Source organism: Bombus flavifrons, chromosome 1, assembly GCF_040668555.2.
Source record: "Bombus flavifrons isolate JBK064 chromosome 1, iyBomFlav1_principal, whole genome shotgun sequence".
Classification (NCBI taxonomy): Eukaryota; Metazoa; Arthropoda; class Insecta; order Hymenoptera; family Apidae; genus Bombus; species Bombus flavifrons.
The window spans coordinates 19,727,875-19,741,526 of record NC_138442.1 but is presented as its reverse complement, the minus strand read 5'-3'; the positions used below and the strand labels follow the sequence as shown (position 1 = coordinate 19,741,526).

At 36.0% G+C, this 13,652-nt stretch overlaps 1 long non-coding RNA gene across 6 annotated transcripts in view; it reads right to left on the bottom strand.

Annotated features, from left to right (window-relative positions):
- LOC138184913 (uncharacterized) overlaps window positions 1–13,652 on the bottom strand; it is a 325,808-nt gene that overhangs the window by 192,504 nt on the left and 119,652 nt on the right. For all 6 annotated transcript variants that reach the window (XR_011174499.1, XR_011174489.1, XR_011174465.1 and 3 more), the window contains exon 5: window positions 50–273. This is a non-coding gene — a long non-coding RNA (uncharacterized LOC138184913). The remainder of the gene's footprint in view (window positions 1–49; window positions 274–13,652) is intronic.

The following is a 13,652-nucleotide window of genomic DNA, read 5'->3' as shown; positions in this document are numbered from 1 at the left end:
GCCGATTCAGCGACGCCAAGGAGGCATGAATAAGCGGTATTATACTTACGAAGGTAACACGTTCGCTGTGCGTTAACGCCTCGACGGAAAAGTCGTCACGAGCCGCCTGACGATGTAACGAACGCTCGTGATACCCACGTGTGCACCTACTCGCTGTAACCATGTCCATTTCCGTTTCCGTTTATTCGCCGATGAAGCCTTACCGGTCGTTTGTCGCTTTCTCTTTGTAGTCGAAGAATTTTTACGTTTCACGAAATCCATTGGGAACATGGGCTAGAAGAAAGAAAATAGAAAAGGTAGAGATTATCCCGTAACCCATGGTGCGATCAGAAACGGATGGATTTACATGAAAACTGAGAATGAAAAATATGGAATAACATTTTTTTGATGCGAGGCAGTGTTTATGAAAAAATCGAATTTAAATATCTGATTTCACTGCGCTCGGATTTTGCATATGGACTGAGATTACATAAAATCGACAGTGCATTTTAAAGAAACTGTCATCGCAAAATTGTGTTCGTAAAAATGAAGAGCACAATTAGAAGTTCAGCAAAATGGAAAGCATTTTTAATCGTTCTGAAGTAATGAATTTTATCTTGCGCGAGTATTAGTACTATTCTATTGAATATTTCCCATTGCACAATGTGATAAGTACAAACTTAGCCACGAGATAAGTAGACATAGATAGGTATATACTAGGCAAATACTTGAAGTCAATTAGCTAGAAAATATATGTATCAACAAATATAAAATCGTGTGCTTGAGTTAATTCCAAGTCGTCTAGTTTAAGTAATTGTATGGTCAAGCAGTAAAATGTAAGTTCTAAGTAGTACAAGTATACGTCGGACGATACTGCTTTAAGTAGCTCGAATCTATCAGTATCGGACGATGTGTACGATTTACAACTCTTAATGGCCGTTTATAAATGCTTTAATTATTAAGTAGCATATATCAAAGAATTGAAAAGTTATTGAGAGCAATTTCAATTTTAAATAGATAGTATAAATCTACCAATGCAACGTGCAATTATATAACAAGCTTGTCCTATTCTCTTTGTAGGATTAAACGCAATCTCCAATTTTCTCATTATCTTCTACGAAACGATACTGCCCATAATTAACATAACACGATATTATCATCTCTTAACCATCTTCTATACATTTCCAAAAACTATACATCGCTACCACTTTCTCGTCCCGCACTATATCCTTTCCATGTGTAACAACGTATCCGACCGTCAGGATTAGAGTCAACACGATCTAAAGCAGCTTATCAACGTGATTAACGCAAAACCGAGAGTGAGAGAGGCTTTGGGAATCGAGGGTGATCGTTAATTAATAGGCTTGTGAAATTCAGCAGCGATCTTACGAGCTGCTTGCCAATGAACGAACCGAACGAAGGAACGAACGTCGCCCGAGAAATTAATCAAACATTAAACCCCATAAATTTCGCGAGCCCTCCATCGCATATTAAATACGATAAAGTCCGTTGGTGGCTAAGCTATCCAGGCGGTTGTAACGTGATTAATTAATGTACCCGGTAAAGTCGACGCGTCGAAATGAACACACGTAACCGATGTGCTCGCAATTAACAGAATTATGCTTGCCGGTGTCTGATACTCCATTAACAGAATCGATCAATCGTAATGGCGGTGAAGTGACCCGCTCCAAGGCCATCTTATCCCATGTTAGGAGCTCGCAAGGGTTAAGCACCGGAATTATGGTGGCGGCGATAATTAACCGTGAGGTTTCGAGGTACCAGCTATCGAGTATTAATTAATTATACGCACGCCCGGTCCCCATTTTCATTACATCGATATGTCGATTGTATATTCGCCTAAATTCTCGGTAATATATGCCGAATATTCGTTAGATATCCGAGGTAAGTCGATTTCACGGTGAAGAACGTATACCGTAGGAGGAATTTCGGAGATGATTGTAGCGGAACCGTGAGCGACCAGATTTATTCGAACCGATGAGCGTTTCTTATGCGTTTTGATTAAAAGCATTGGGTTGCTAAACCGATATCTGTCAGACGTTAATACTTTAAACTGGCTGATACTTGATATTTTACCCCATCTAATTCATATTCAACTAGTTACAATCTACAGCTATGCATAATTTGATCACAGCGATTTCAGTTTTCCTACGCAAACTATAGGAGCACAATTTACAAGTGAAAATAAAAACGATATTATACATGCATAAAATCTTACTATAAAGTTATAAGTAAATATTTACCTTTTTCTTATTTTTATTTATAGACTATGCTTCTGTAGTTTGACCAGAAAAATTCAAAATAACCTGTATTGTTATTATTTTGTATTCAATGATTTCTCTATACTGGTACATTTCTTTCTCGAATATGTTTTATATCCTACAAGAGACAGGAATAAGATAAATAGATCTTGCGAACAGCTCTTGTATTTTCCGGTTTATACAACAAAACAATGTTTTCTCTCGTTCCTTTTCCACTTACAACACATGATATTATTCCCCAAAATAATTTCCATTTATTCAAAAATATTCTCCTAATATCTATTCAAATTATACACATATATGTATCCATTTTGTAAAATTCGATCGCTTCTTTTATAAAGAGTTATGTTAAATAATTTTGTAAAAGCATTCCTAATATGCTCTATGTTGTGTTTAAGATTCGTTCAACTCAAATAATGCAATGCATCCTACCACAAGGATAAAAGATCAATCTCGGTGAGAATATACACTGAAATGATTTCTAGTTGCGCGCGTGAAGTTGTCGGAAAGATAGATACGCGATGTAAACACGCACTGTGTACATAAACTGTAATGAAATTTAAGGGAGCTCTCTGTATGATGTGTAACGAGATTTTGGGAGTGCAGCGCAACCCAAGTGGAGCTACTAGATCAGCGAGTTATTATTGCATTAGATGAAGAGTTGATGTTGGTACGCAAACTTGCATAGTAGCTGTTTTAGCTGAAAGTTTGTTGCTCTTGAAATCGTTTATTAAATTTACAATCGAAGATTTAACTGCCAACTAAATATGAAAAACGATTATCGATGGAAATGAAATTAATCAGGAAATTAATCAGAAATTCATAAAAGATAACATAATATGACAATATAATGTTCAAAGAACGTAAAATAATATTATAATGTAATATTCAACGACGATCAAGGCAAAGTACAGGTCAGCGCAAGAGAAATGTCTAGATATTACGTACACGACCACGCGCTTCTTAATATTCCTATTTGGTGACGGCTATTAGGCGAGTAAATAATCGTGCGAACTCTCGCGTTTCCATTTCTCTCGTGCTACGCGAAATTGTGCGGTAAAATGGCATCGTTCCAGCTCATTGCGTTGAGTTATACGTCGTTGGATCGAAGATACGAGTCCTTACGAAGTGTTACAAAATTAAATAATCATACGGAGCTGATATGTGACGAACGTTCCGTGAAGAGATCGTGGAATTTTAACGTTTCCTATAAATATAACAAACAACGAAACATGATAGAATATCATCGAATGTCTTAAAAATACCATAAACGCAAATTTATAGCAACTTGATACAGAGAAAGCGAACTAAAGAGAAATAATTGAATGGTTTGCCAAGAACCTCCGTAACCAAAGAGTTGCACCAAAGAGTTTAATTTAACAACGACCGCAGTTCCAACGGATAGTTAGAGTTGTTAAGCCGGAATGGCGAAAAGGTTTCGCTTCTGTCACCGTCTCAAGGACTTTCGAGATTATCATCAGCGTTCTTTGCTGGAACACGGAAAAGCATAACCGTAACGAATCAAAAGGCATAAATCAGTAATGTTCCTTTTCATTCGACAAACCGGATTCGCGTGTAGACGACGACGATTTTCCACGCAAACCTCCCAGAAGGATATGCGTCAACCGTTAACGAAGTTTTAATTAATTTTACGTCAGAAGGCTTTTTCTGCTTTAGCTCTTCAAAACAGAAGAACGGTGTATGTGCAATGACGGGTCAAGGCTTAAGAAACTTTCTTTATTTTTCCTGGCGAGAGAAAAGATCAAACTTCCTAGAGACGCCAAGCTAAGAATACTTCAAACATTCCTTCGTCAATTGTTTCAACTTTCGGATAATCGAAAACTTTGAAACGCCGCTAGAAAGGTGTAAACATAAATGAGCAGAGGATGACAGGAACTGATAAAATTTCTTAGTAAGTAAAATATAACGCGCAAGAATAAACCATAATCTGCATAATAACAGGCGACGCGATGTATACTACTCGTATTACGGAATACGCGTTCTTTAAACATGCATGCATGTATGTTTGAGTGCACGCGAGTGTAAATTAAAATAATTAGCCATGAAACAGACGGATACATAAATGCACATAGCACGTATGGAATGTAGGGAAATGACTCATACGAATAATACGAAAATCTACATTAGCACGATTACGTTAACGCGAACTTCTAAAATTGTTGTGACAACATCCGAGTCAGACCTCGCTAGGTAAAACTTAGATTCGTTGAGTGATATTGGAACTTGAACCGTGTTGGTATCACTCCGTTGGCGTCAACACGAAGAATTTATGACTTGGATGAAATTTCGGAATCTGAATGGAATTATTTTGAAATTATCATACCGAATTAATAAGACACCAGAATCATGAAACCCAAGTAACGACATATTAAAATCTTAAAACTCGAATATTGGTATTCTAAAATTAGGGGTTCGTGCCATGATACATTAATGTCATGAGACTCAAATAACGAGATAATGGAGTCATGGGACTCTAAGACGCTATGTTAGAGTCGTTAGAGCAAGATGGTGACACAATAGAGGCAAGGGACCTGTATAATAAAATACAGGAGTTATGGAACTTTGATGACATTCTGGATTTGGGATTGACTAGCAGCTTCCACGTCCTCTTAGAAATACTTTTATGTACTTGCTAATATTTACTAGTTATGAAAATTACATTCTTGTTGAAGCACATAGCAGGAACGTTTTCTATTTTAATTTGCTTGTTTTATTATTCAAAAGAGAGCTTAGCATGTCAATTTTGTAAAATAGACGACATGTTTTGTTGAACATTTGATCTTCACAAAACATAATTTTTAATAAGACCTTTCAATTTTGCACAGTATCACGACTGCACAACATTTTTACTACCTTGACATTAGGCAAATAGTGTGCAGACACGTTGGTGTACGAACAAATTTGAAAATGTACATAAAAGTAACAGAATATTTATTATCACTTTACAAAGATCTATTGTCATTATTATATCTCCACAGAGACGATTATTCATGTTGTAGAGGATACTTTTGTGACTTTTACAAATGTACATACTCTATAAATGTTTTCTAACTTTTACGTATATCTTCAGATTTGTCTCTGACTTTAACAACATAATTCTGATAATCCTATTAGACAGCTAATAAAGTTTCAAAATGTTTTACATAACAAAGTAGTATATCTACATAGATTATATTTTATTAATATTATATATTATATTACAGATATATTATGTCTTCTAACTTTTACATATATCTTCAGATATGTCTCTGACTTTAACAACATAATTCTGATAATCCCATTAGACAGCTAATCAATTTCCAAAATGTTTTTACATAACTAAGTAGTATATCTACAAACATTATATTATATTATGTTACATTTTATTAATATTATATATTACATTACAGACATATTATGTCTTCTAACTTTTACGTATATCTTCAGATTTGTTTCTGACTTTAACAACATAATCCTGATAATCTCATTAGACAGCTATTAAAGTTTTAAAATGTTTTACATAACTAAGTAATATATCTACATACATTACATTTTATTAATATTATATATTACATTACAGATATATTATGTCTTCTACATACTTTTACATATATCTTCAGATATGTCTCTGACTTTAACAACATAATCCTGATAATCTCATTAGACAGCTATTAAAGTTTCAAAATGTTTAACATAACTAAGTAGTATATCTACATACATTACATTTTATTAATATTATATATTGCATTACAGATATATTATGTCTTCTAACTTTTACATATATCTTCAGATATGTCTCTGACTTTAACAACAGAATCCTGATAGTCCCATTAGACAGCTAATAAAGTTTCAAAATGTTTTACATAACAAAGTAGTATATCTACTTACATTATATTATATTACATTTTATTAATATTATATATTATTATTATATCCATAAAATGTCTGCTATAATTCTACATTGGTGTTTGGATCTCACAAAAATATTATATTTGTTACTTCTATCTACTCCTATCGTCGTAGTAGCTGAAATCTTGTATAATGTTAGGAATAGGATCTTGAATCTTTGGATACCGTGATAATACGCAAACCTGCGTATACGTCGAACAAAACCCCAAAGTTTCGATTGACTCTAGAAAGTCGCCTGCAGCTATGGGATCGAACTAAACCGCTGTTGCCTAGATTCGAAAGGGTGGCCGAGGGGGATAAATGAGAAGGAAGGAAAACGCGGAGGAAGCTTAAATCAATTCGGTGCATTCGCGCTGGAATACCCAGCAGGTATATTATGTACCTATTATCGGGAAAGCCAATCCACCGAATATCGTGGGCTTCGCGTATGGTGCAGGAAGCTCGATTTCCCCAATCGAGTACCAGTTAGTTAACTGCGTCCCTTCTATGTCTCAGCTTGCGTTTGTAAACCTGATCAACCGGACGATATTGTGAGCTGAATTCTCAGTTTACTTTCGTTGGCCAGATATTTGATTGGATCTTTGATCCAGTTACAATAAAAGTATCCAAACTTTTGTTGAAGTAAAAGAGCACAGACGTTTCAATTATAGTTGAATATTTGGAATTCCATCGTTGGAATGTTGCTATATATTTTGTACGAGTATAGTAGGTAGACGATGAATAAACGAAACAGGAAACATTTCAATAATTACAAACCAAAATAGCATCGGGTCTGAATTGTGAAGTCGAATATTAGATCGTCGTATAATTAATGTGGATTTTCTAAGAATCCAATTTTAAACAGCGGAATAGAGAAAAAAAAATTTAGTTCATTAATGATTAATTACCGACATTTATATAGATATTTATTTCCCTTACAGTTAAAACTCACACTTTGACGTATCATTGAGTTTTATATCAATTAATTTATTCTTGGTAGTTTAAAATCTAAAAATAATTTATATAAGTTTAACGAAGAACTAAAGTCATTATAAATAAAAAGATCGTCTATTAAATCTTTTATTTGATTGTTTCTAAAATCACGAATAACATGAAATTAATAATAAATTATAACTGGTTAAAGCTAACATTACCGGTACAGATCTTTAATAAAACTATTTTTCTCTATTCGTATCAAATTTTAACGGATTTCACGCTTTCATGCTAACATTTGCATTTAACGTATATGAATATAAATATATATAGAAAAACCCGTCATACATATGAAATAACCTTATGCGACGCAAGAACCCAAGAAAATATCGGACGGAAAATAAACTTTGAAACGTAGCTTGGAAAACGAGGGAAATCCAAGCGCACGAGGTGAGGAAAATCTCATCTGGTTGAAAAATCCTCACGTGTGTGTCGAGCGTTGCGATTTCAACGACGTCGCAGGAGATTCGATAACCGATTCAGAGTCGAGACGAGGAGACGCGAGCCACGATTGCCATAAAAGTGAACGACGAGTATCACGGTTGTGATACAGAATCGCGACGCGACGAAGGGGAAACGCAGCAGAGACGTAGGAAAACAGACGGTCCCATCGAAAAATCCCGGAGTGGCTCGTTGACGGGAGCAGCGGAAAGTAGTCGCAGGTCGGCGCCACGTTGCACCGGCTGAATAATAAATACAAGAAGCGGGCACTGCGACCCCGAGAGTGGTCACAGATGCGCTAGGCTTAGGATGCACTTTACTGCAGTGCAGTGTCGCCGCGTTCCACGGCCATGTACGCCGCGTCCTCCTATATAATGCAACGTATGTGCCGTAAACCTGCTCCTAAGTATCCTCCGCGGCGCTAGCTTTTCCTCGTGACGAGGCCGTTTCGATTCGACTCGTGTCGTACATCTTTCCCAGTATTTTCGCGGTTCTGTCTGAGGTTCGTAATCGCACCGCAAATGCGTCAATTTTGCTTGTAAATGACGATAGCGCTTGCTCTGTAGATTGTCAGCATTCGAACTCGTCCTGTAGTAAATAGTTGGTACAGTGGTACCGAAACCTTTTTCGTGCCCTTAGCGTATCAGAATTTTTTCACAGCGCATGAAATCAGAATGTAGTTCTACTTAATAATCGTAGCAGGTAGTTGGTTAAGTTAAAGAAACGAACGATGCACGCATCTGAAATTGGGAAATCGTTTGTGTAAAATGTGTTGAATAAGTACAATGGCTGACGACAGTATCTGAACATTCTTCATAAAAGATTGTCCATATTATGCACGTTGTATAAAATATTTTGAACTTTCATTGGCACTGTAACGAGTCACGACTGTTATATTGGTCGAATTTGAAACCAATCTGAAAATGTTCATAGCAAGCACAGGATATTTCAATTGAGGATGAGTGAAAATGTATATTTCTATGTCGTGGAGATTGCTTTGGAATAGAATTGAGGTCGAAAGTTTCCCGTTGGTCCAAAGATTGAAATTCTCCGAGATTGTTATATCAAAAGCTAGATAACCGGCAGGATACGTGAGAAATATTTGCCTGAGAGAAGAAGAACAAAACTTAATTATGAATATTGAAGTGGAATCAGACTAATAGGTTCCCGATTAAAAAATTGCGGTAACGAGCGGTCGGAGTTTAATTTCCTACGGAGTACAGTCCAAGAAAAATAGTTTGTTGTTAAAAGTTCAGAGGTAAAAATATCGAAGAATTGCGCCGGCGGTAAATTTAGAATGAGTTCTACTACATAGACAGAGTTAGATCGATTCCGGTATGGTATCTTGGATAATCTGAAAAGTTTCTTGGATTCGGAGTCTCTTAAACTGGAAAACTTATCCGAGTCGACACAGGGAAAGTTCTGCTGATTACCTGCTGATTAGACGCAAACTTGAGAATTTCATTCGCGTTGCATGCAATTTAGTAACAATCGTCGATAACACAAGACACACGCCGCATTGTTACAATCGTTAAATGTTAGTTGTCATTTTTCGAAACAATTAGCTCTACATGGATAACTAATTTCTTCAGAGGTACTTCATAAAGAAATGCCGATCTTCTTCTTCGTATAGTTTACCTCTGGCAAATCGATTAAACCAATCATAATCCCCCAGCAGTCATATTGAACACAGATTTCCCGTGATTCTACTTGCACAGCAGAAAAGAGAGCAAACAATCGGAAGAAAAGCCATAAAGTGTAATAGCTTCGTTACGACACGTTCCTGGTGACACACCCATGCCACACCGCTCCCATTTCTAATAAAACAGCGATTTTCCAAACGAGAATGGTGTAACGTGTTAATTAACATGCGATTAACAATATCTGTTTCAAGGAAAATAAATATTTCCCCAGCGATTCAGCTCCAAGCGAAACAATTATATTTTCACGTATAAGTGTCCGGATACTCTGATCGATTTCTTTGTAACAATGTACGAATTCAACAAAATGTACAAATCAACGATTAAAAGAAATACTAGGTTTTTATTGAACGAACAGATCATAAATACAAATCGTCCATTAAAAAATGTATGGTTTTAAATATGGTTATTTGAATTTAAGACAACTACATATTTTTCTACGAGTTAAAACAAATCTTCTTTATTTGATTTATAATTTAGAAATGAAATAATCTGAAGATAAAGAGCTACTCAAGTAATAAAATAATTTCAACGATGATGAAACAATTTTATGTCAGAAATTATGGACACCAATTTTGCTATTACATATCAGCGCTTAAATATTAATTTTATCACGTCATAATATTCTACTGTATCTAATATACCTTTTATTCTAGTACTCTACTATACTACGCTGTAACAATTGTTTTACCCGTAATTTCATAATCGATAGTAATAAGTTCGACTCTCTGAAAAATAATTAACTATCGACATATTTCCGAACGGTAATGTAAATATTTCATTAGCGAGGGATGATAGCAATATTAAAAAAATTCCTAGTACCTTGATCTCCCTTTGCGTCTACCTTATACATAATTTTATCATCAATAACGATAAACTACGCCGCGTAAAAAAATAATGAAATATCCAGATATTTCTGAACGCTACTGTGAATATTTCGTTAGCAAAAAACGATATTAATATTAAAAAATTCTTAATACTTTGATCTTTCTTATACGTCTACCTTACTTACACATCATTTTATAACCAATAATAATAAATTACATTCTGTCCAAAATGATTAAATATCCACATATTTCTGAACGGTATTGCAAATATTTAATTAGCAAAAAATCCTGTTTAATATTAAAAATTTTCTATTTCCTTGAAATCTACCCTACAGTCTACGAATATCTTTTTCAGTGTAATAAAAGCTTCGCTTCTTAACTTAACCGCTGTGGGCCATCGGTAGCTTACGGTAGTACGAAACGTGTTGGTCGTCGGTGGAGGATTTTAACCAACAATTAAGCAAATCCCCACGACTCTCTCGTAGCACACTCTGGCGTCGCGGCATTTTCTTTTCAAGCAACAACCAAAAGTCGAGTACGAGCAAACGCGACGGCAGAAGAAAAAAAGAGAAGAAAGTGGCATGCACAACACCATGAGGGAGGTGTGCCAAAACGGAAAGGGCGGCGCGCGGGGTTCAAGAGAACTCCAACGGCTTGGGACGAGGAACGCCAATGAAATAACGTAACTGAGTACGTACGTGCGACGGATAGAAGTCAAATGGAAAATGAGAGTCACGCGATACCACGTCGCACTGCACCACGCAGCGGTTAGGCGCGTACGTTTCTTACGTGTGTGTACACTGTGCACGTGCTCGTCAATCCGTTGCTATTTCTTCGCATACCACCGCACGGGATAACAGGACTCGACGCTCAACGATTATATTCACGTCGAAACTACTCGAAATTTATGCAAATTTGACAAACAAATTTTTAGGTATTTCTGAGCAATTATTTATGACTGATATCATTGGCGAATTATACAGGGTGGTTGGCAACCGGTGGTACAAGCGGAAAGGGGGTGATTCTACGCGAAAAAAGAAGTCGAATATATAGAATAAAATTTTTTTTTTTTTTTTATTTTTCCGTCGAGACAACGATCTACAGTGAGATCCGTTATAACGAGACGTGATAAAGTGCACGCGTACCGAGCGAAAATTGAAAGTCGATTTTCTCGAAAACAAAGCCTCGAACGAATAATTTTTATTCTATATTTTCGACTTCTTTTTTCGCGTAGAATCACCCCCTTTCCGCTTGTACCGCCAGTCACCAACAACCCTGTATACTTCTCTGATACCATTTTACGATTCGAAATTAAATTGCAGATCAATTTCAAAGTCAAATAGAATATTCAGCAGCCCTTATAATTTGTAAAATTTGCTCCTAAAACTTTATTTATTTCATCAACAAACTTGCCAGTAAGTGAATTTCTTAGTACCGAGAACTTGTAACTTGTGCAATACTGTTATCTCAATTATTCAAAAAGGTTTTGGTATCCGTGGTGCTGATAAATTTCTACGGTTTTCAACGATAAATTTCAACAACTTCTTGAATCTTATAATTTAACAGATTTAAAAGATAGGGAAAAATGTATAGAAAGAAGGGGAATTTAACTTTTCGAGGTCTTACAGAAGGGAATTTCTTCTTAAGCTTCAGTCCGCGAGGATATTTTATGTATAAAAAATAATTAGGGTAATGATACAGTCCATAATAGTGCAGGGAATTATACATATGTGCCTGCGTATAAAAGATAATAATTAGGGTAATGATTCAGTTCATAATAATACAAGGTGTATTCACTATTTTAAATTTGTAATATTTCACGGAACTAGAATATTAATTCTAAACGAGCAACCTATCTCTGATAGGTAAAGAAGATTGAATTTTGTTTTTGACTTTTGAATCGAATTTAGGTATGTCTTTTCGAATCCCCAACTATGTGTACAATGTACTCTTCCGTTTAAGAGAACGTTCATTAACTTTAATAAAACTCTTATACCTGCTGTATATGTTGAGTTTGAACTATATCAACTTCTTAGTAAATTTCTTAATGTATCAATATCGTATAAAAAATCAGTTTTTTAATTTTTTCAACGATTAGACTTACAAACAGATATAGTAACTAACTTAGCACCTATGTACCTGTCACGAAATTGAAACATCATTAAAACACTATTTTTACAATTTTTAAACAAATTTAAAATACTTTATCAGATATTTCCGAATCATTCTATATAAACGATTGTCAAAATACCGATACCGTCCTTAGTTCTTATGAATTTCAATAGTTTAATTTTTTCTTACTCTCACTCGATCCTATCGAGTTACAATTTTGACACGAAATAATACTTAGAAAATAATCGAACAGACAGCAGATGAATTAATTGAATTTGAAATATCACTTCACGTTCTCGTGTCTTGCCACAGTCTCTTAAAATTCTCCTTGCATCAGGTTTGCAATTTTATCCTGGCAGCGGTAGAATTTTCGTCTACAACAGCTACGCACCAATCAAGGATAAGGTCTACATTCGTATAATATTTTTTACGCCAGATTACCTCCTAAACAACCTCTCGAAGTTTTATACACTCGCTGGGAAACACCGTGCGTAATTCAGGTTTTTGACAGTTCGCGAGCTTGAAAAAAAAAAAAAAACAAATATACGGTAGCTTTTATTTGGAACGAGGCAAGTCTTCACAATAACAAAAGGTAGTTACATGGATGTTTTGATATCACATAGACCGAGGTGAACGATGAACTCGCGCGAACCGGATAGTTTTTATTGCCGCCTCGTTCCGACCGTAGCAATAAAGATAAATAAAATAAATTCAAGCGTGCGATTATTATTCGAGCAAGTCGGCCTTTTTTCCCGTCGCGATGAGAAATTGCTGAACCCCCCTTTTGCCCGGCCGCCATGAGTAGCGCACATTTTATCGCGGTATCAGGTTAAATCGTACAATTGCCTGAGTATTAAATTAAAGGAGGAAAGAAAGAGAAAGAGAACGTGATGGACGAACAAAACGATCACGAAATATCGCGATTTCGATGAACGATCAAACACAGCGTTCGATTTACATACTGAATTTATATAAACCGAAACGTCTCTGAAATATCGTACGCAACGTCACGATCGTACGATTAACGTAACAACGAATAACGGGACAGCTAAACTCGACCCTCCCTATCGAACAGTAACAATCTATAACATATATATGTAACAATTTATACGTGTATCGAAAGATATACGCGAATGATTCCACCCCTGTCAGCTCTGTCCCAAGCGAAATACGCAAGACGACGTAACGCGCTAATACCTTGATTAAATCCCATTGAAGGTATAGAATGTAACGTGTCCCGCGGAGGCGGAATTTCACCGTACAGAATTTAGTTGCCTGCCGGTTACAATACGCGGGGCGGTTGTTCGTGTACGTACACGGCCGCAAGGTAATCCGATGGCATTTTCGTGGAAGCTAACTTCGCGACAGGTAAGAAGCTTAAAACGCTCTCTCTAGCCCTCTGTGCAAAGCGTCGCGACACGAGCAACACGAAT